Below are 21,268 nucleotides of genomic sequence, written 5' to 3' on the forward strand. Positions count from 1 at the left end.
CAGGGGGTCACCCGCATTGCCGTGGTCTGCTGTGTCCTATACAATATGGGCCTGCAGCTTGGAGAGGAGCTTTCCTCGGCAACCTCAAGGAGCGGCACATGTGCTCGGACAAGGAGGATGTGCCAAGGAACAGCCCGCTGAGGAGCCCGAGGATGGAGGCTCGGCAGGGGCGAGGTGCACATGGACAGGTGGACTAGAGACACCTTTATTCTGGCCCATTTCATGGAGGAAGACGAGCTCGCTGTCCGACAGAGTGACCAACCTCCAGGACGTCATGACCCCTCTGTGACCAGGGTATGAAGGTGGCTGAGATGTTAATCATTATGTTGCTGGTGCCGGGGAGTCCTCAAGTGCCTGCTGCCAAGTCACTGCAGGAGGGTGATGATGACTCAGTGAGGAGCAGTCTGTGTTGCTCTTTTGCTGCTACTCAGTTCTTACGCCTGTCTGTCTGCTGCCAGCACGCCGACTCTCCGGCTCATATCTCAGTGAGGTTCTGCTCTGCATTCCTCTGCTCTAGAGGAGGATTAGGGGCAAGGGTCTTGGATTCACTGAGTCATGCCCAAGTCCTATCACTGCAAGTGAAACATTGGCTCTGCGGGAACCTAACCATCTGGCGAACATGGAGGTCCATGGAGAACACCTGTATCCCTATGGGGAGAGGTGCCATGCCACGGGTTGTTGGATTAATGATTCTGAGGCATTAAAGTGGTGAGCAACAACAATATTTAATGTAGTGACAATGTCCCCCAACTATTGATGCCTAACTTCACTCGTGCTCAAGCTGTGCCCCTACAGTTCCTCAGTCTTGCGAACCCTCCCACTCCGTGTTCCCATGATGCACATCAGAGGTGGAGGTGGCCTGTTGCCTTCAATGCCATGTTGCACAAGATGCCGTTGGCAGACACCCTCTGGAAGCTCTAGAGGGCCCCGGGCTACTTTGGGATGTCACTGGTGTTGACACATCACCCTGTTCTGCCGCTTTGCCCAAATTGCACCAGTCTCAGGTGGGAGGGGGGGGGGGGATTCACACTTGCTGCCCCCCCCCCCCCCAAATCCCAAGCCTCATGGAAGGTTCCAGGCTGTGCTCGAGTGGATCGTCCTCCCCTCGGCTGCTTGTGGGCTCCATGGGATGGAGGGGCAGCTGGAGTGAGCTCCAGAAGCCTGAACATTATCTGGAGCTGCAGTCCTACAGGCCAACCATTGTCTGAACCATGCAGTTGAAGCCCTCAGCCATGGGCCTCAAGGACTGAGCCATGCTTCAGGAGTTCTCCCACCGTGGATCTGACCTCCACCCCAGGCTTTCGACGGTGGATGTCACCTTTGCAGTGTTGACCTGACTGCCACGCATTGCCGGCACCATCTCCTGTGACAGAAGGCTTTGGGACTACTCCATTGGGCCTTGCAATCAAAGGAGTTTCGCTGATACTCCCTCCTGGTATTCCCGGTTCTGCCTTTGCATCTCAACCAACTGAGGGATGATCGTGTCCAGAGGCACGGCACCTGGCTGAGGCACATCTGAGTCCTGGGATCCAGCAGACATCCGACTGTCCGATCCGTGGGACGTTCCAGTCTCTACCTAATGTGCATCAGAAGCAGTGTGGTGCTCACCAGATAGTGATCCAGAAGCCTGCCTGCTAAGATCACCACCAAGGTGTGTGTTTCTGTGCTGGTGGATGGTCTGGATGGTCGCCACGATGCTTCTTGGCTGCCCTCCTCAGACATCTCCTCAGAGATAGTGTTCAGGGTGGGCAGTGGGACCCTGCTGGTGGTTGGGCCAGGTTGATCGTGTGATTTTCCTGCAAAGAAAGGGACATGGTATTACGACATGGCCAGGCCAATGATCTGGGATATACAGGAGTCAGTTGAGATGAATGTGTCATTGGAGTTGTGGGGAGGGGGGGCTAGAAAGAAGAGTCCCAGTGGGTTAGGATGGAGGAGAGTCTGTGCAGGGGGTCAGGGCTGAGGGCTTTGGTAACAGCGCCACTCCCGATGGCCCGTGGTAAGTGCTAGTCCCTTCGTGGTGGCGACGCTGAAAATCTGGAGGCAGTTGAGGCAGCACTTTAAACTGTGGCAGTGTCAAGGGAGATGCCGATTAGGAGGAATCATAGGTTTGAGCCAGGAAATGTGGACGGGAGGTTTCGGAGATGGGAGGAGAGGGAAGTCAGGCCATGTTCCGGGGAGGTCGTTTTGCGAGGCTTGAGGATTTGGGGAAGAAATATGGACTGGGGCAGTGGGAAGTATTTAGATATCTGCAGCTCCAAGACTTTGCCAGGAAGGAGGTTCAGAGCTTACCGATAGAGCAGGCCCCTCGTTATTAGAAGAGGTGTTGACAGCATGGGAAAGGGAGTGGTGTCGGCGATCTACAGGAGGATTTTGGGGGAGGATAAAGTGTCCTTGGCGGGGATTAAAGCCAAGTGGGAGGAAGAGTTGGGGGGAGGTTATGGAAGACGGTCTGTGGTGTGAGGTGCTCCGGAGGATAAACGCCTCAACCTCATATGCAAGGTTGGGGCCAATGCAGCTGAAGGTCATGTATCGGGCGCACCTCACGAGGGCGAGAATGAACCGACTCTTTGAGGGGGTGGAGGATGTATGGGAGTGCTGTGGGAGGAGCCCCGCAAACCATGTTCACATGTTTTGGTCCTGCTCGAAGCTGGAGATATATTGGAGGGAGGTTTTTAAGGTCATTTCCGGGTTGTACATGCGATTTTGGAGCCAGGGTCCCTGGAAACCATTATCGGGGTGTCGGACCGGCCCGGGCTGCAGGAGCAGATGTTTTAACCTTCTCCTCGCTGATTGCCTGGAGGCAGTGAGGAATTAAACTAGAGAAAAAGTATTAGACTGGGATGACCAGTTAGGATAGTGTAGACGTATACCCTAATATAGGAAAGCAGAGAAATAGGATAGGGCATTATAGACATTAATTCGGGTTGCAAGGAGTGAATAAAGAGATGGGCAAAGCATGGCGATTGGGGGAGGGATGGCTATCAGGACTGGCTCTTTGCACAAAGGATGCTACAAAGGATGCTGGGAGGCAGAGGCCCAGAGGAAGGAAAGGAATGTGTAATGAGCCTATCAGAGTCAGTGGCAGTTAGATTATATGGTCAGGTCAAGGAATGTGGGGAAAGGGCTTAGCTCCCACCCAAGCTGTTTCCCAATCCAGTAGAATGAACAGCTGCAGACAAATAGCATAGTGGTTAGCACTATGGCTTCACAGCGCCAGAGTCCCAGGTTCGATTCCCGGCTTGGGTCACAGTCTGTGATGAGTCTGCACGTTCTCCCAGTGTCTGCATGGGTTTCCTTCGGGTGCTCCGGTTTCCTCCCACAAGTCTCGAAAGACGTGCTGTTAGGTAATTTGGACATTCTGAATTCTCCCGCTGTGTACCCGAACAGGAGCATTGTGGATAGCACAATTGCTTCACAGCTCCAGGGTCCCAGGTTTGATTCCGGCTTGGGTCACTGTCTGTGCGGAGTCTGCACACATCCTCCCAGTGTCTGCGTGGGTTTCCTCCAGGTGCTCCGGTTTCCTCCCACAGTCCAAAGATGTGCAGGTTAGGTGGACTGGCCATGATAAATTGCCCTTGGTGTTCAAAATTGCCCTTAGTGTTGGGTGGGGGTGTTGACTTTGGGTAGGGTGCTCTTTCCAAGAGCCGGTGCAGACTCAATGGGCCGAATGGCCTCCTTCTGCACTGTAAATTCAATGATAATCTATGATTAATCTCGGACAAAGGTTCGGCACAACATAGTGTGCCGAAGGGACTGTTCTGTGCTGTATTTTTCTATGTTCTATGTTCTATCCCCTGCCAAGTATCTCCTCAACTGCTTCCACACCCCAATCGTGGACTGTACAACTGGGTAGTCCGTGTCCCTCCCTGGTGCTAGTGGTGGCACCGCTGTCACCATGGCCCTCAGGCTGCATACCCAACTGGACTCCTCCTCCACCCTAACTCATTGTAACCCCTCTCCTTCCTACCACCGCCTCACCTTCTCTGCATTCGCCTCACAATAATAGTGCAGCAGATTCAGTAACGCCAGCCCCCCTTTCTGCCTTTTCCTCTGTAACAGGGCCCTCTTCAATCTAGCTACCTTCCCCACCCACATGAACTCCAAAATCGCTGCATCCAGTTTCTGGAAAAAGGCCTTTGGAATGAAGTTCGGTAGAGTCTGGAATACCAGCAGAAACCTTGGCAGAACGTTCATTTTTACCACTGGACCCTCCCCGCCAGTGTCAGGTGTAACGTATCCCATCTCCTAAACCTCTCCCTTACCTCCTCCACCAACTTTGTTAAGTTCCATTTGTGCATCGTTGCCCACTACCCCGCCACCTGAACCCCCAAATACCTAAACCTATCCCTGGCAACCCTAAATGGCAACATGCCCAAATTTGCTCCCCAACCCTCACCCTCTGTAGCTGCCCCACTATCTTCCCCTTCATCAGTTTATCAAACTGCCCCTATAACTTATTTCTCTCCGCTAACACCTCTTTGGTGGGGGCCCTTCAATATTTCTTGTCCACCTCCATTGCGGTTATAACAATGCCTTTTGAAAAATATGTGCCTTTTAATTCTTACAAAAAAAGTGAAGAACCTCACACATACAGCTTCACCTGCCACCTTCTTTGCCACTCAATTTATACGGAACGTTGCAGAGACAAGGCTGGTGCTCCCTTAAGTAGCAAAGATTGTGATTTAACATGGGTTTTTAAGGTAAGTAAAGGAGTATAGTTTATCTCGATCTACCCCATTGCGTCGTGGTGGTGGTGACGGTGGAGGGGGGGGGGGGCGGGCGCAGAGAGACAGAAACAAGAAACAGACAAAAACAGAGAAGATATGAAGATATGAGGTGCGAGTTGGCCTTGATAGATTGGGGAGAGTTACTGAAAGGGATGACAGTGGATAGGCAATGACAAACATTCAAGGAACGCATGTGGGAACTGCAGCAACTGTTCATTCCTGTCTAGCATAAAAGCAAAATGGGTAAGAGGGCCAGTCCATGGCTTACAAAGGAAATTAGAAATAGCATCCGATCCAAGGAAGAAGCATACAGATTGGCCAAGAAAAATAATAGGTTTGAGGATTAAGAGCAGTTTAGGATTCAGCAAAGAAGGACCAAGGGATTGCTTTAGAAGGGGAAAGCACAGTACGAAAATAAGCTTGCAGGGAACATCAAAACTGACACTAAGAGTGTCTATAGATATGTGAAGAGAAAGAAATTGGTAAAGACAAATGTAGGCCCCCTACAGACAGAAACATGGGAATGCATAATAAGGGACAAAGAAATGGCTGAGCAATTGAATATATACTTTGTTGGGGAGGGTTTAAACTAATGTGGCAGGGGGATGGGAACTGATGCAGGAAGTCGGAGGGTAGTAAAACAGGGACAGAAACAAAAGGCAGTAAGGGGGAAAGTGTAAGGCAGAGAAGTCATCATCAAAAATGAAAAAGGGCCATAGTACAGGGTACAGTGACTGAGGAGAGTTCAGTGAATAGGCCCAGTGAATATACTAAAAGGAATAAAACGGGAAGTAAAAACATGAATGGAAAGCGACGCAGCAGGTTGTTACATGAAGATATGGGTTCAACGACAAGGAAAATTTGGAGAAAAGTTGGAAGGAAAAATAACTTAGGAGAGGTTACTGACAGAGGTGTTAAGATTTAAAACAGAGGTATAAAAGCCAACATAAGGGTACTTTACCTGAATGCTCATAGTATTCGGAATAAGGGTACTTTACCTGAATGCTCGTAGTATTCAGAATATGGTAAATGAGTTGATGGCGCAAATTATCATGAATGACTATGATTTAATGGCCATTACTGAAACATGGTTAAAGGATGGTCACGACTGGGAGTTAAATATCCAAGGGTATCAAACTATTCGGAAGGACAGAGTGGATGGTAAGGGAGGTGGTGTAGCTCTGTTATTTAAAGATGACATCCGGGCAGTCGTGAGGGATGATATTGGTGCGATGGAGGATAAGGTTCAATCCATTTGGGTGGAAATCAGGAATAGTAAGGCGAAAAAGTCACTGATAGGAGTAGTCTATAGGCCACCAAATGGTAACCTTACGGTGGGGCGGGCAATAAACAAAGAAATAACTGATGCATGTAGAAATGGTACAGCAGTTATCATGGGGGATTTTAATCTACATGTCGATTGGTTTAACCAGGTCGGTCAAGGCAGCCTTGAGGAGGAGCTCATAGAATGTATCCGCGATAGTTTCCCAGAACAGTATGTAATGGAACCTACGAGGGAATAAGCAGTCCTAGATCTGGTCCTGTGTAAGGAGACAGGATTGATTAATGATCTCATAGTTAGGGATCCTCTCGGAAGGAGCGATCACAATATGGTGGAATTTAAATTACCGATGGAGGCTGAGAAGGTAAAATCAAACATTAGTATTTTGTGCTCAAACAAAGGAAATTACAATGGGATGAGAGAAGCGCTCGCTCAGGTAAACTGGGAGTAAAGACTTTATGGTGCAACAGTTGAGGAACAGTGGAGAACCTTCCAAACGACTTTTCACAATGCTCAGCAAAGGTTTATACCAACAAAAAGGACGGGAGAAAAGAGCGAAAATCGACCGTGGATATCTGAGGAAATAAGGGAGAGCATCAAACTGAAGGAAAAAGCATACAAAGTGGCAAAGATTAGTGGGAGACTAGAGGATTGGGAAATCTATAGTGGGCAACAGGAAGCTACTAAAAAAGCTATAAAGAAGAATAAGATAGATTATGAGAGTATACTTGCTCAGAATATAAAAACAGTTTCTACAAATATATAAAACAAAAAAGACTGGCTAAGGTAAATATTGGTCCTTCAGAGGATGAGAAGGGAGATTTAATAATGGGAGATGAGGAAATGGCTGAGGAACTGAACAGGTTTTTTGGGTCGGTCTTCACAGTGGAAGACACAAATAACATGTCAGTGACTGATGGAAATGAGACTATGACAGGTGAGGACCTTGAGACGATTGTTATCACCAAGGAGGTAGTGATGGGCAAGATAATGGGGCTAAAGGTAGACAAGTATCCTGGCCCTGATGGAATGCATCCCAGAATGCTAAAAGAGATGGCTAGGGAAATTGCAAATGCACTAGTAATAATTTACCAAAATTCACTAGACTCTGGGGTGGTCCAGGCGGATTGGAAATTAGCAAACGTGACACCACTGTTCAAAAACGAGGTAAGCAGAAAGCGGGTAGTTTTACACCAGTTAGCTTAACTTTGGTAGTAGGGAAGATGCTGGAATCTATCATCAAGGAAGAAATAGCGAGGCATTTGGATGGAAATTGTCCCATTGGACAGATGCAGCATGGGTTCATAAAGGGCAAGTCGTGCCTAACTAATTTAGTGGAATTTTTTGAGGACATTACCAGTGCGGTAGACAACGGGGAGCCAATGGATGTGGTATATCTGAATTTCCAGAAAACTTGTGACAAGGTGCCACACAAAAGGTTGCTGTACAAGATAAAGATGCAGACTTCCGGTGACGGCGGGCGGGAGGCGGCCGCACAATGGAGGGCTCCCATTCGGGAACGGCATTTTCGGGACTTTAAGCCCGGTCCCAGGGTCCACGGAGGCGGCAAAAGCAGGAAGAAACAGTGAAGAAAAATGTTGAGGCTAAGCAAAAAATCATCCGTAAAGAAAACAGCTGAAGGTCCGTCGGGGAGTGGAAAGGTCACCGCGGGCTCACCAAGGAAAATGGAAGCTGGCGCACCAGTGGAGGCCGCATTGCGTACGGCTGAAGAAATAACTAAGGTGATGGCTGCGGAATTCGAAAGACAGTTTACAAGATACATGGAGACAATGAGGAAGGAGATGAGAGAGGTTTTGAGTGCGCTGGTGGAGGCGATTTCCCCGGTGATGACGGCGGTGGCGAGCGCAGTGGCGGAGGTGCGAGAGCAAGAGGAGGCGCTGAAGGAAGTGGAGGAGACATTATTGCAGCACGGTGATCAACTTGCCTCGATGGGGAAGGAGATGCGGAAGGTGATGGACATTAACAAGGATCTGCGAGAAAAAATGGAAGACCTGGAAAACAGATCCAGGCGACAGAATTTGAGGATTGTGGGGCTGCCCGAAGGAGTTGAAGGACCGAGGCCGACTGAGTATTTTGCCGTGATGCTGGCGAAACTATTGGGGGAGGGGGGAGGATCCCTCTCGATATGAACTGGATCGGGCTCAACGGTCGTGGAGGCCTGTACCAATGGCGAGTGAGCCGCCAAGGGTAGTGACTCTGTGCTTCCGTAGGTACAGGGTGAAGGAGAAGGTCCTGAGCTGGGCCAAGCAGAAGCGGGTGGTGCAGTGGGCTGGAGCTGGTATGCGTGTATACCAGGACTTTACGGTGGAGCTGGCGAGGAGGCGGGCAGCCTTCAACCGGGTGAAGAGGGCACTGTACATTAGCACAGTGCAGTGCGGCATTGTATATCCAGCGAAGCTGAGGGTGATCTACAAGCTCAGGGACTTTTATTTTTGAGCGGCGGAAGCAGCGGAGGAGTTTGCGAAGGGAGAAGGACTGTGACAGAAATGAGAAATTGAGAAATGGCCATGGGGTGTGACCTGATGACTGACTGTATTTTCTTCTTTTTTTGTTTCACTGCGTGCGGGTGTATGGGCTAAAGGAGCCAATGTTGTATATATTTGGACAAGTGAAGTGATGGGACTTTCACTCGAAATGAGGGCGCTTTGGGGTGTAGGTGGATATGCGGGGTTTGTGTGCTAAAAGGAGATTTCTGGGCTTTCCTAGTGCCGGGCAAGGGGGATAGGGACCCGGGCTGGGGCCTCCACGCTGGCCGGTTTAAGCCAGTGAACGGGAGTGAGGTGGGGGGAGGGGCTGCGGCCATCGGAGCCGCGGGGAGGGGGGGGGGGTGCAACTCTTGGGTATCATGTACGGTACTCTTTCAGAGGTTGGATGGTGTTGAGTGCAGGGGGGGGGGGGGGGGGTGGACTCTATAGGTCAATGGTGACCATGGGCGGTCCATGGACTCCTTTTTCTTTTTCTCCTTTGTTTTTTGTTGCCACCGTGGGAGGGTTTGTTTTATTGGATGCATATATTGACAGGTGAGCCATTGTTTGGGGTGGTGGGAGGATGGGATCATTGGTATTGTTAAGGGGATTGATTTTGTATTTGTTACCGTTTACTGTTTGTGGGTGGGGTGTATATTTTGAAGGAAAATGTGAAAATGGAGAATAAAAACATTTTTTTTTAAAAGGATAAAGATGCATGGCGTTATGGGTAAAGTCCAAAAGCATGAATAGAGGATTGGTTAATTAATAGAAAGCAAAGAGTGGGGATTAATGGGTGTTTCACTGGTTGGCAATCAGTAGCTAGTGGTGTCCCTCAGGGATCAGTGTTGGGCCCACAATTGTTCACAATTTACATAGATGATTTGGAGTTGGGGACCAAGTGCAATGTGTCCAAGTTTGCAGACGACACTAAGATGAGTGGTAAAGCAAAAAGTGCAGAGGATACTGGAAGTCTGCAGAGGGGTTTGGATAGGTGAGGCTGGGGTCTGGCAGATGGAATACAATGTTGACAAATGTGAGGTTATCCATTTTGGTAGGAATAACAGCAAAAGGGATTATTATTTAAATGATAAAATATTAAATCATGCTGCTGTGCAGAGAGACCTGGGTGTGCTAGTGCATGAGTCGCAGAAAGTTGGTTTTCAGGTGCAACAGGTGTTTAAGAAGGCGAATGGAGTTTTGTCCTTCATTGCTAAAGGGCTGGAATTTAAGACTCGGGAGGTTATGCTGCAACTGTATACGGTGTTAGTGAGGTCCCACCTGGAGTAGTGTGTTCAGTTTTGGTCTCCTTACCTGAGAAAGGACGTACTGGCGGTGGAGGGTGTGCAGAGGAAATTCATTAGGTTAATCACAGAGCTGAAGGGGTTGGATTACGAGGAGAGGTTGAGTAGACTGGGACTGTACTTGTTGGAAGGATGCAGGGAGGATCTTATAGAAACATACAAAATTATGAAGGGAATAGATAGGATAGATGCAGGCAGGTTGTTTCCAGATCAGTCATCATCGCATTGAATGGCGGAGCAGACTCGAAGGGCCAGATGGCCTAATCCTGCTCCTAGTTCTTATGTTCTGTCTTCACAAAAGAGGACACAAATCAGATATCAGAAATGTTGGAGAATGAGAGGGAAGAACTGAGGGAGATCAATATTAGTAGAGAAATGGTGCTGGAAAAAGTGATAGGATTGAAGGCAGATAAATCCCCAGGGCCTGATAATCAGCATCCCAGAGTGCTTAAAGAGGTGGCTCTGGAAACAGTGGATGCATTGGTGGTCATCTTCCAGGATTCTGTAGACCCTGGAACAGTCCCTGCAGATTGAAGGATAGCTAATGTCGCTCCAATATTCAAAAAGGGAGGTAGAGAGAAAACAGGGAATTATAGGCCATTAAGGCTAACATCGGTAGTGGGGAAAAATTCTTGAATCCATTATCAAGGACTTTACAGCAGAACATTTAGAAAGCAGTGGCAGGATCATTCAGAGTCAGCCTGGATTTATGAAGGGGAAATAATGCTTCACAAATCTGTTGGAATTCTTTGAAGATGTAACCAGTACAGTTGACAAGGGGGAGCCAGTCGATGTGGTATATTTGGACTTTCAGAAGGCGTTTGACAAGGTCCCGCATCAGAGACTGCGCAAAATTAAAGCGCATGGGATTGGGAGGAAGTGTATTGAGGTGGATAGAAAACTGGTTGGCAGAGAGGAAACAAAGAGTAGGAAGTAATGGATTCTTTTCAAATTAGCAGGCAGTAGCTAATGGGGTGCCACAGGGATTGATGCTGGAACCCCAGCTATTCACAATATGTAATAATGATTTGGATGAGGGAACAAAATGAAACATCTCAAAGTTTGCAGATGATACCAAGTTGGGTGGGAGGGTGAAGTGTGATGAGGATGCAGAGATCCTACAGCATGATCTGGACAGGTTGGGCGAGTGGGAAAATCAACGACAGATGCAGTATAATTTGGATAAGTGTGAGGTTATTCACTTTGGAAGCAATAACAGGAAGGCAGATCACTACCTGAATGGTTGCAAATTGGGAGAGGGGTGTGTGCAGAAGGACCTGGGTGTCCTTGGGCACCAGTCGCTGAAGATAAGCATGCAGGTGCAGCAGGCGGTAAAGAAGGCTAATGGTATGTTAGCCTTCATTGCAAGAGGTTTCAAATACAGAAGCAGGGATTGTTGCTGCAATTATACAGGGCCTAGGTGAGGCCACACCAAGAATATTGTGCGCAGTTTTTGTCTCCTTTCCTGAGGAAGGATGTTCTTGCTCTCAAGGGAGTGCAGCAAACGTTTAACAGATTGATTCCAGGGATGGCGGGACTGACAAATGAGAAAGGATTGACGAGGTTAGGATTGTTCTTGCTGGAGTTCAGAAGAATGAGGGGGGGATCTCATAGAGGCTTATAATATTCTAACAGGACTGGACAGGGTAGATGCAGGAAACATGTTCCCAATGGTGGGTGTGTGTCCAGAACCAGAGATCACAGTCTGAGGATTCAGGACAGACCCTTTCGGACAGAGATGAGGAGACATTTCTTCACCCAAAGAATGGTGAGCCTGTGGAATTCATTACCACACAAAGTTTTAGTTGATGCTAAAATATATATATTTTTTTTTAAGTATGTTTTAATTAAGAATTTTTCAACAATATTTTCCACCTAACAAACAAACTTTATCCTTTCCAACTTAATAAACCCTGCCATATCATTTATCCAGGCCTCCACGCTGGGGGGCTTCGCCTCCTTCCACATTAGCAAGATCCTTCGCCGGCCTACTAGGGACGCAAAGGCCAGAATACCGGCCTCTTTCGCCTCCTGCACTCCCGGCTCGTCCACTACTCCAAATAGTGCTAGCTCCCAGCTTGGCTTGACTCGGACTTTCACCACCTTAGACACTGTTCCCGCCACTCCCCTCCAGAACCCCTCCAGTGCCGGGCATGACCAAAACATATGGACATGGTTCGCCGGACTTCCTGAGCACCTCCCACATCTGTCCTCCACCCCAAAGAACCTACTTAGCCTCGCCCCCCGTCATATGCGCTCTCTGAACCACCTTAAATTGTATCAGGCTAAGCCTGGCACACGAGGAAGAGGAATTAACCCTACTTAGGGCATCAGCGCATAGCCCCTCCTCAATATCCTCCCCCAACTCCTCCTCCCATTTACCCTTCAGCTCCTCTACCAAAGCCTCCCCCTCTTCTTTCATCTCCTGGTATATCGGCGACGCCTTGCCCTCTCCGACCCATACGCCCAAAATCACCCCATCTTGAATCCTCTGTGCCGGGAGTAGCGGAAATTCCCTCACCTGCCGCCTCACAAACGCCCTCACTTGCATGTACCTGAAAGCGTTTCCCGGGGGTAGCCCAAACTTCTCTTCCAGCGCCCCTAAGCTCGCAAACGTCCCGTCAATGAACAGGTCTTCTAATCCCTGCCCGATGCCAGCTCTGAAACCCCCCGTCCATCCTTCCTGGGACAAACCGATGGTTGTCTCTGATCGGGGACCACACCGAGGCTCCCGTCACACCCCTGTGCTGTCTCCACTGCCCCCAGATCTTTAGCGTTGCCGCCACCACCGGGCTCGTGGTGTACCTTGTCGGCGAGAGCGGCAGCGGTGCCGTCGCCAGCGCCCCCAGGCTCGTTCCTTTGTAGGAGGCCATCTCCAACCTCTTCCACGCCGCCCCCTCTCCCTCCATCACCCACTTACGGATCATTGCCACGTTGGCTGCCCAATAGTAACCACCCAAATTCGGCAATGCCAACCCTCCTCTATCTCTGCTACGCTCCAAAAACCCCCTCCTTATCCTCGGGGTGTTGCTCGCCCACACAAATCCCATAATGCTCCTGCTTACCCTCTCAAAAAAGCCCTTAGTAATCATAATTGGGAGGCATTGGAATACAAAAAGAAATCTCGGGAGGACCACCATTTTAACCGACTGTACCCTACCCGCCAGTGAGAGTGGCAACATGTCCCACCTTTTAAAATCCTCCTCCATCTGTTCCACCAACCGCGTCAAATTAAGTTTGTGCAGTGCCCCCCAGCTCCAAGCTACCTGAATCCCCAAGTATCGAAAGCTCCTTTCCGCCCTCCTCAACGGTAGGTCATCTATCCCTCTTCCCTAGTCCCCCGGATGGATCACAAAGAGCTCATTCTTTCACTGGGACAACTGGGTTGCTGCTGCGGAAATCCAAAAGGGAATGGCTAAAGAGTGGGTGGTCGGGGACGGTGTGCGACGCTGGGGGAGCGAGCGGGAGCGCGGAGGCGGGATATGGGACTGGCCTAGAGAAGGTAATGGCTAGTCGACACGGGAGGGGGGCAGATAGCCCCCTAGTGAGGCTGATCACGTGAAACGTGAGAGGCCTGAATGGACCGATAAAAAGGGCCCGAGCGCTCGCGCATTTTAAAGGACTAAGGGCAGACGTGGCTATGCTCCAAGAGACGCACCTAAAGGTGGCGGACCAAGATAGGCTAAGGAAAGGATGGGTGGGACAGGTGTTCCACTCAGGACTGGACGCAAAGAACAGAGGGGTGGCCATTTTGGTGGGGAAACGGGTAGCATTTGAAGCAAAGAACATCGTAGCAGATAGCGGAGGTAGATATGTAATGGTGAGTGGTAGGCTGGAGGGAATGGAGGTTATGTTGGTTAATGTGTATGCCCCAAATTGGGACGATGCGGGATTCATGAGATGGATGCTGGGGCGTATACCGGACCTGGAGTCAGGAAATTTGATTTTAGGAGGGGACTTCAATACGGTGCTGGACCCGGGGCTAGATAGATCCAGCTCAAGGACCGGAAGAAGGCCGGCAGCGGCCAAGGTACTTAAGGGGTTTATGGACCAAATGGGGGGAGTGGATCCATGGCGATTTCTAAGACCTAGGGCTAGGGAGTATTCCTTCTTCTCCCATGTCCATAAAGTGTACTCCCGGATAGATTTTTTTGTTTTAGGAAGGTCGTTGATCTCTAGGGTGGAAGAAGCTGAATACTCAGCCATAGCGGTTTCTGATCATGCCCCACATTGGGTGGACATGGAAGTAGGAGAGGACAGGGAGCAGAGAACACTCTGGCGATTAGATGTGGGACTGATGGCGGATGAGGGAGTGTGTGCAAGAGTGAGGGGGTGTATTGAGAGATACCTGGAGGTCAATGACGACGGCGAGGTCCCTGTGGGAGTGGTCTGGGAAGCACTAAAAGCGGTGGTCAGAGGAGAGCTGATCTCTATTGGGGCCCACAAAAGGAAAACAGAGGCCAAGGAAAGGGATAGATTACTGGGGGAAATTTTAAGGGTGGACAGGGAATTTGCAGAGCTGTACAGGGAGAGGAGACGACTCCAGACCGAGTTTGACCTTCTGACCACCAGAAAGGCGGAGGTACTGTGGAGGAAGGCACAGGGGAGGAGGCACGAATATGGGGAAAAGGCTAGTCGCCTGTTGGCGCACCAACTGCGAAAGAGGGCAGCAGCGAGGGAGATAGGAGGAATTAGGGATGAAAGGGGAGACACTGTGCGAAGGCCAGGAAAGATAAATGAGGTGTTTAAGACCTTTTATGAGGAACTGTATAGGTCTCAACCCCCAGGGGGAGAGGAGGGGATGCGGCGGTTCCTGGACCAATTGAGGTTCCCGAAAGTGGAGGAGCGGGAGGTGGCAGGCCTGGGGGCGCCGATTGAGGTGGATGAGCTTATTAAGGGACTGGGAAGCATGCAGGCAGGGAAGGCTCCGGGGCCGGACGGGTTCCCGGTGGAATACTACAGAAAATATGTGGACTTGTTGGCCCCGTTGATGGCGAGGGCGTTCAATGAGGCCAGGGAAGGGGGGACTCTACCCCGACGATGTCGGAGGCGACGATATTGCTAATTTTGAAGAGACAAAGATCCGTTGCAGTGTGGGTCCTATAGACCTATTTCACTATTGAACGTGGACGCCAAGTTGCTGGCAAAGGTACTGGCATCGAGGATAGAGGACTGTGTCCCGGGGGTGGTGCACGAAGACCAGACAGGGTTCATAAAAGGGAGACAACTGAATGTTAACGTGCTACGACTATTAGGGGTGATAATGATGCCCCCAGTGGAGGGGGAGGCAGAGATAGTGGCGGCAATGGACGCAGAGAAGGCATTTGATAGGGTGGAGTGGGAGTATTTATGGGAAGTGTTAAGGAGGTTTGGGAACGGGTTTATTCACTGGGTTAGACTTCTTTATGGGGCACCAACGGCAAGCGTAGGTACAGGTCGACATAGATCGGAGTATTTCCGATTATATAGGGGAACAAGACAGTGATGCCCGCTGTCTCCATTGTTGTTTGCGTTGGCAATTGAACCTCTGGCCATGGCGTTGAGAGACTCCAGGAAATGGAGAGGGGTGATTAGAGGGGGAGAAGAACATCGAGTCTCCTTATACGCGGATGACCTATTGCTATACGTGTCGGACCCAGCGGGGGGGATGATAGTGGTTATGCGAATTTTGAGGAGGTTCGGGGAATTCTCGGGGTATAGACTAAACATGGGGAAGAGTGAATTATTTGTGATACATCCAGGGGACCAGAATAGAGAGATAGAAGGCTTACCGCTAAGGAAAGTGGCAAGAAACTTCCGATACCTGGGGATCCAGATCGCTAGGAGCTGGGGAACCTTGCACAGACTTAATTTGACACGGCTGGTAGAACAAACGGAAGAGGACTTCAAGAGGTGGGGCATGCAGGCTTTATCGCTGGCGGGCAGGGTGCAAGCAATTAAGATGATTGTCCTCCCGAGGTTCTTATTTGTATTTCAATGTCTCCCTATATTAATCACCAGGACCTTTTTTAATAAAATAGATAGGAGCATCACGAGCTTTGTGTGGACAGGGAAAGTTCCGAGAGTAAGGAGGGGGTTCCTTCAGCATAGTAGGGATAGAGGAGGACTGGCACTACCGAACTTGGGAGATTATTATTGGGCTGCCAATGTGGCAATGATACGTAGATGGATGATGGAGGGTGAGGGAGCGGCGTGGAAAAGACTGGAGAGAAAGTCCTGTAAAGGGACGAGTTTAGAGGCGCTGGTGACGGCACCGCTACCGCTCTCACCTAAAAAGTATACCACGAACCCGGTGGTGGCGGCAACATTGAACATATGGGGACAGTGGAGGCGACAGAGAGGGGTGCGGGGAGCCCTGGTGGGGTCCCCTATCAGGAACAACCATAGGTTCGCCCCAGGAAGAATGGATGGAGGATTTCAGAGCTGGTACCAGTTGGGAATTAGGAAGGTGGGAGATTTATTCATAGATGGGACTTTTGCGAGCTTGGGAGCATTGGAGGAAAAGTACAAGTTACCCCGGGGAAATTTCTTGAGATATATGCAGGTGAGGGCGTTTACTAGACAACAGGTGAGGGAATTTCCGTTGCTCCCAACACAGGGGATACAGGACAGGTTGCTTTCAGGGGTGTGGGTCGAGAGAGGGCAAGGTGTCAGAGATTTACAGAGAGATGAGGGAAGAGGGGGAGTAGTCGGTGGGAGAACTAAAGGGAAAGTGGGAAGAAGAATTAGAGGAGGAGTTAGAAGAGGGTATGTGGGCTGATGCCCTAAGCAGGGTAAACTCCTCTTCCTCATGCGCCAGGCTTAGCCTGATTCAATTTAAGGTGCTACATAGAGCACACATAACGGGGGCAAGATTGAGCAGGTTCTTTGGAGTGGAGAACAGATTTGGGAGGTGTGGCGGGAGCCCGGCAAACCACGCACATATGTTTTGGGCGTGCCCGGCACTGGAAGGATATTGGAAGGGAGTGACGGGAGTGATCTCGCAGGTGGTGAATGCCTGGGTCAAACCAAGCTGGGGGTTAGCTCTATTTGGAGTTGCGGAAGAGTCGGGAGTGCAGGAGGCGAAAGAGGCCGATGTTGTGGCCTTTGCGTCCCTAGTAGCCCGGCGCAGGATCCTACTTATGTGGAAGGAGGCGAAACCCCCCGGACTGGAGGCCTGGGTAAACGATATGGCGGGGTTTATTAAACTGGAGCAGATAAGGTTTGCCCTGAGAGGATCGGCTCAAGGGTTCACCAGGCGGTGGCAGCCATTTTTCGACTACCTAAGGGAACGTTAGAGGGAAGACAGATGACCAGCAGCAGCAACCCAGGGGGAAGGGGGGGGGGTTTAGTTTAGTATAGGTCAATAGATAATGGGTAATGGGGTTTTGTTACTTGTGTATTGTTAAAAATTTCTATTTTGTTATCGTTCCATTTGTTTTGTAAGAGGAAAATATGTTGTTTAGAAAACATTTTCAATAAAATATATTTTTTTTAAAAAAGAGATCGTCGCCTCCGACATTGTCGGGGGCAGGGTCCCCCCCTCCCTTGCTTCATTGAAGGTCCTTACCAGCAACGGGGCTAAGAGGTCTACAGACTTCCTACATCCAACCTCCACAAGGGGCGTTTGTCCCTCTACTCCCCCAGCTCTAACTACACCCAATGCGGGGCATGGTCTGAAATGGCTATGGCCGAATACTCCGTTCCCTCCACTTTCGGGATCAATGCCCTGCCCAGAACAAAGAAAATCTATCCGGGAGTAGGCCTTATATACGTGGGACATAGAACATAGAACATAGAACAATACAGCGCAGTACAGGCCCTTCGGCCCACGATGTTGCACCGAAACAAAAGCCATCTAACCTACACTATGCCATTATCATCCATATGTTTATCCAATAAACTTTTAAATGCCCTCAATGTTGGCGAGTTCACTACTGTAGCAGGTAGGGCATTCCACGGCCTCACTACTCTTTGCGTAAAGAACCTACCTCTGACCTCTGTCCTATATCTATTACCCCTCAGTTTAAAGTTATGTCCCCTCGTGCCAGCCATATCCATCCGCGGGAGAAGGCTCTCACTGTCCATCCTATCCAACCCCCTGATCATTTTGTATGCCTCTATTAAGTCTCCTCTTAACCTTCTTCTCTCCAACGAAAACAACCTCAAGTCCATCAGCCTTTCCTCATAAGATTTTCCCTCCATACCAGGCAACATCCTGGTAAATCGCCTCTGCACCCGCTCCAAAGCCTCCACGTCCTTCCTATAATGCGGTGACCAGAACTGTACGCAATACTCCAAATGCGGCCGGACCAGAGTTCTGTACAGCTGCAACATGACCTCCCGACTCCGGAACTCAATCCCTCTACCAATAAAGGCCAACACTCCATAGGCCTTCTTCACAACCCTATCAACCTGGGTGGCAACTTTCAGGGATCTATGTACATGGACACCTAGATCCCTCTGCTCCTCCACACTTTCAAGAACTTTACCATTAGCCAAATATTCCGCATTCCTGTTATTCCTTCCAAAGTGAATCACCTCACACTTCTCTACATTAAACTCCATTTGCCACCTCTCAGCCCAGCTCTGCAGCTTATCTATATCCCTCTGTAACCTGCTACATCCTTCCACACTATCGACAACACCACCGACTTTAGTATCGTCTGCAAATTTACTCACCCACCCTTCTGCGCCTTCCTCTAGGTCATTGATAAAAATGACAAACAGCAACGGCCCCAGAACAGATCCTTGTGGTACTCCACTTGTGACTGTACTCCATTCTGAACATTTCCCATCAACCACCACCCTCTGTCTTCTTTCAGCTAGCCAATTTCTGATCCACATCTCTAAATCACCCTCAATCCCCAGCCTCCGTATTTTTTGCAATAGCCTACCGTGGGGAACCTTATCAAACGCTTTGCTGAAATCCATATACACCACATCAACTGCTCTACCCTCGTCTACCTGTTCAGTCACCGTTCAGTGGGAGAAAAAGGAAAACTCTCTGGCTAAAGGCCTGGCAAATCTCCACGGATCCACTCCCCCCATCTGGACCAGAAACCCCCTAAGCACCTTGGCCGCCGCCGGCCTCTTCCCCGTCCTAGATCTGGAGTGATCTAATGCTGGGTCTAGCACCGTGTTAAAATCCCCACCCATTATCAAGCTCCCTACCTCCAAGTCTGGAATACGCCCCAACATCCGTTTCATGAATCCAGCATCGTCGCAGTTCGGGGCATATACATTCACCAGTATCACCTCCGTCCCCTGCAACGTACCACTCACCATCACGTATCGGCCTCCCTGGTCCGCTACTATGTTCTTGGCCTCAAACAACACCCGCTTTCCCACCAGTATTGCCACCCCTATATTCTTCGCATCCAGCCCCGAATGGAACACCTGCCCCACCCACCCGTTCCTTAACCTGACCTGATCTGCCACCTTCAGATGTGTCTCTTGAAGCGTGACCACGTCTGCCTTCAGTTCCTTTAGGTGCGCGAACACTCGGGCCCTCTTAACCAGCCCATTTAGGCCTCTCACATTCCACGTGATCAGCCGGATTGGGGGGCTACACCCCCCCTGCCAACTAGCCATCTCCTATCTCAGGACAGTCCCATGCTCGCGCCTCCCGCACCCTCCAGTCCCCCAGGCGGGGAACCCCCACCCCGACCACCTCTTCCATTTTCAGTTCCCCTTCGAACAGTGCAGCAGCAACCCTAGAATCCCCCCCTCTCCCCCCTTCCCTCCCCTCCCACCCCCCCGCTAGATCCACATCTTGCTCTTTTGCTCCCCCCATATTACTTCTGTGAGTCAGCTGACCCCGGCTTCCCCCACCTTCCTGTTGATCTCCCTGTGCGGGAGTCTCTCCTCCTCCTCACCTTCCTCCACCCCCCCCCCCTTTTTTGCGCGGGAAAAACCCGCACTTTCCTGAACCAGCCCCGCCCCCTGTGGCGCAGCTCCTGTTGTGGCCATTATCCCAGTTCCCTCATCCCAGAGTCTCACCTCCCTCCAGCACCGACGCCCACATTCCCCATCATCATCATATCTACAGAAAAGAAAAAAAAGGGAAATTTTAGGAATTTTAACCAGAGCTCTACCCACATCCCCATCCATTATCCCACCCATAGAGTATTCTTTACCCGTATTTACAACCCCATATACAACCAACATCTCCCCCCACAACCACATCACCTCAGTTCGAGTCTAGTTTTTCCGTCTGAATAAAGGTCCAAGCCTCTTCTGGCGTTTCAAAATAATGGTGTCGGTCCTGATAAGTGACCCACAGTCACGCTGGCTGCAGCATGCCGAACCTGACTCTTTTTTTATGCAGCACCGCCTTGGCCCGGTTGAAGCCAGCTCTCCTTCTTGCCACCTCCGCGCTCCAATCCTGGTATACTCGGATCACCGCATTCTCCCATGTACTGCTCCGCACCTTCTTGGCCCATCTCAGCACACTTTCTTTGTCCACGAAGTGATGGAACCTTGCCACTATCGCCCTTGGCGGCTCATCAGCCTTCGGTCTCCTCGCCAGGACCCGGTGAGCCCCTTCCAGCTCCAGGGGGGGTCGGAGGGGCCTCCGCTCCCAACAGCGCATGGAGCATCGTGCTCACATACGCCCCTGCATCAGCTCCCTCCACTCCTTCGGGAAGACCCAGAATCCGGAGGTTCTTCCTCCTCGACCTGTTCTCCAGGACCTCAATTCTCTCGGCCCACCTCCTGTGCACCGCCTTGTGCGCCTCCACTTCTACCGCCAGGCCCAGGATCTCGTCCTCGTTGTCATTCATTTTGTCTTTCACCTCACGAAACTCCACCGCCTGGGCCTTCTGCGTCTCCTTCAGCCCCTCGATTGCCAACAGCATTGGCGCCAGCATCTCCTTTTTCAGCTCCTCCACACAGCGCTTAAGGAACTCCTGCTGGTCTGGCCCCCATGCTGCTCGCTCTCCGCCCTCCGCCATCTTGCTTTTTCCCCCCTCGATGTTGCGGCTGCTCCAGAGCCTCTTTTCTCGCCGCTCCACCGCTGATCCCGGCCATATATCGTAACGGGGGACCTTACTGCGCCTTCCCACATGGGATCAATTCCAAAAAAATTCCGTTGGGCCTCCTCTGGAGAGCCCGAAAGTCCGTTGTCGCGGGAGCTGCCGAAACGTTCGGCTTAGCTCCGCATCGCCGCAACCGGAAGTCCCAAAATATTATATATTCAAGAGGTGGCTAGATATAGCACTTGGGGCGAATGGGATCAAAGGCTATGGGGAGAAAGCAGGATTAGGCGATTGAGTTGGATGATCAGCCATGATCGTGATAGATGGTGGAGCAGGCTTTAAGGGCCAAAAGGCCTCCTCCTGCTCATCTCTTCTATGTATCTGGGGGAGAGCGGGGCCGAGCGGGGCCAGAGCGGGGCCGAGCGGGGCCAGAGCGGGGCCAGAGGGGGGCCAGAGGGGGGCCGAGCGGGGGGCCGAGCGGGGGGCCGAGCGGGGGGCCGAGGGGGAC

At 50.7% G+C, this 21,268-nt stretch overlaps 1 protein-coding gene across 6 annotated transcripts in view; it reads right to left on the reverse strand.

The window, feature by feature from the left end:
- Positions 1 to 21,268, reverse strand: part of trappc9 (trafficking protein particle complex subunit 9) — a 1,142,468-nt gene that overhangs the window by 1,094,495 nt on the left and 26,705 nt on the right. Inside the window, exon 1 of one of the 6 annotated variants that reach the window (XM_072467872.1) lies at positions 1,609 to 1,626. The exons of the other annotated variants lie outside the window; for them this stretch is intronic. The gene's annotated coding sequence lies outside the window, so the exon portion shown is untranslated. Of the gene's footprint in view, positions 1 to 1,608; positions 1,627 to 21,268 lie in introns of those variants that run through there. 6 annotated transcript variants of the gene reach the window in all.

This window comes from Scyliorhinus torazame, chromosome 11 (assembly GCF_047496885.1).
Source record: "Scyliorhinus torazame isolate Kashiwa2021f chromosome 11, sScyTor2.1, whole genome shotgun sequence".
Taxonomy (NCBI): Eukaryota; Metazoa; Chordata; class Chondrichthyes; order Carcharhiniformes; family Scyliorhinidae; genus Scyliorhinus; species Scyliorhinus torazame.